Here is a 2,500-nt window from a genome sequence, read left to right on the forward strand (position 1 = left end):
ACGGAACATCTACTTTTGAACAATGTTTACTTTTTATCGTGGGCAATTTTTTCTTATTCCGTTTTGGCTTACATACATGTGTTCCACTCTGTCTTACTGTAGACTTTTTGTTTCAGTCCTTCAGCTGAATTCGAACCTTCGAATGAACCGACTATGTTTCCACTCAAAACATTTATGGGCTTATTCCACAACTTGAACAGTTCCATCCACTCTGTGCCGAATAAAGTAAGTGAACTTTTTAACGCATATTTCTTTACCTTTTTCGTTTGACCTCGAAATGTTACATTACATATGAATTCACCGAAAAAATATAATCTTTTTCCCGTAACACTATGTGCTACCTTTTTCAAGTTAATTAACTTCAGCTTACCGACATATTTCCAAGTTTTTTTCGTTTATAATGGTGATATCACATCCAGTGTCTAATTTCATTTTAACACTTGAATTTTTGATTTTCACCTTCACGAATTTCCTCATTGTTGTATTACCAATTTCTTCCGATGACACACTATTCGTTCTTTTTCTTTTGTTCTGGCGTTTTTTTTTTCATCTTCGTTCTACAGTGAACCTTTATATGTCCTATATTTCCTCAGGTGTATAACACCACATGCAAAACATGCGTTGGTTACCCGATTTCTGTCGTGTTTTTTAGAAAGCACTTTAATCTTTATTCTGATTATTTCGTACTTGCTTTACTTGGAAACAATCTTCACATTCAATTTCCTCTGCGTAGTGTCTTAATTTGATTATCCTTTCACATTCTTCTGACACTTGTTGTCGGGTTACATCCTGGTTTTGTTCCAGCTTTGCGAGAATTCTAGTTCTAACTTCTGCGTCCTTTTCGGCAGTATGTCTCTGTGTAAAAATCAGACATTTGAACATATCTGGCGTTAATTCATCCAGCTTAAACTTCTCGCATTCCCTCTTTACTCTACCAGTATATGGGATGTAGTCCACGTCGTTGTTTTCCTTTATGGTCACACACTTCCAATGTGTGTTGAACAATGAGCTCTTTTCACTGAAAACTTTACACAATATATCTATTATGTCTTTAAAGTTTATGTGCGAATGTTTTCTTGGGCGTTTTCTTGGGCGCACACCCCACACACATATACATGCGATGGGCTTATATATGTGTGTGTGTGTATGCACGTGCGCGCACCTGAGTTTGTCCCTCATACCCCTGAACAACCGGTGTTGGTGTGTTTGCATCCCCGTATCTTAGCAGTTCGGCAAAAGGGACCAATAAAATAAGTAACAGGTCTAAGAAAAAAAAATGAGTACCAAGGTTGATTCATTCGACTCAAATTTCATCAAGGCGGTGCCCCAGCATGGCCACAGTTAAATGACGGAAACAAGTAAAAGGCAAAAAAGACAAAACAAAACAACAACAACAAAAAAGAACCAAAAAATTAAAGAAAGGAAAAAATAATCAATCGCTGCCGACATCTTTTCATTCCATTAAGAAAATGGTGGATGTAAAACCGTGTGAAAATAAATTGAAAGTTACTAGAATCTCGAATGTTAAAGGAAAACAAAAAAGAAAAGAAAAAAATGAAAAGAAATGAATAAACATTATATAAAACGGAGAGTAATTGGAAGACGAATACAAGAGACCAACTTAAAAATAATCATGAAGTTTTGGTTTCGAATTACAAAATCTCAATTTATTACTATTTACGGAACAATATCAACCAAGATTAAACGCGCGTTACAATACGTCTTTCTATTTTCGTTTACTCCGATCCCCGTTTTTGTATCAACCCGTCTCTTCTCTTCTCACGTCATCTTTCTCGCTTCTTTCTTTCTACTTCACAAATGGCGGCTCCGCTTACTTTAATCAATGCTTTGTTGGCCTTGTTCAATTACGATCAGGGTTGGGTTATTATCGGCTGTTTTCTCTTGATTAATCATCAGTCACCAATCATCAGTCGAGCATGTTATTGACGCTAAACGTACATCCGTAAGAATGTCTAAGTAACAATTATCTTTGATAACCACCGTCCGTGGAAAGTCGGCTGTGTATATTTGGAGAATCAATTTGAAAACATGGAATTAGGGGCGTTAAGGCAGTTCGTTTCATTTATCACATTGTCGATACTTCTACTTAAACTCCCGAATGCCAAGCAGAAGCATGGATATCGAATATAAGAAAGAATAAATAAAAATAATGACAAATAATGATGGTCACGAATTCTGGCACACGACCAACGGTTTTATTGGCGGAGGTGGTCGTGTGGAGAGGTCAGTCGATTGCATCGACCACACGGTTCAAATGGTGTTTATTTTATCGACCCCGAAAGGGTGGAAGTGGAAGTCGACATTGGCGGAATTTGAAACTCGGAACGTAAAGCTGGAATAAATACTGACAAGCATTTTGTCTGACATGCTGACGATTCCACCTGTTCGTCATGTTAATAATAGTAATAGTAATAATAATAATAATAATAATAATAATAATAATAATAATAATAATAATAATAATAATAATAATAATAAT

At 36.0% G+C, this 2,500-nt stretch overlaps 1 long non-coding RNA gene across 1 annotated transcript in view; it reads left to right on the plus strand.

Annotated features, from left to right (window-relative positions):
- Positions 1-2,500, plus strand: part of LOC149131156 (uncharacterized) — a 38,700-nt gene that overhangs the window by 4,507 nt on the left and 31,693 nt on the right. Inside the window, exon 2 of the long non-coding RNA XR_016238378.1 lies at positions 117-225. This is a non-coding gene — a long non-coding RNA (uncharacterized LOC149131156). The remainder of the gene's footprint in view (positions 1-116; positions 226-2,500) is intronic.

The sequence above is a fragment of the Octopus bimaculoides genome, chromosome 25 (genome assembly GCF_046866305.1).
Source record: "Octopus bimaculoides isolate indiv1 chromosome 25, ASM4686630v1, whole genome shotgun sequence".
In the NCBI taxonomy this organism is placed as follows: domain Eukaryota; kingdom Metazoa; phylum Mollusca; class Cephalopoda; order Octopoda; family Octopodidae; genus Octopus; species Octopus bimaculoides.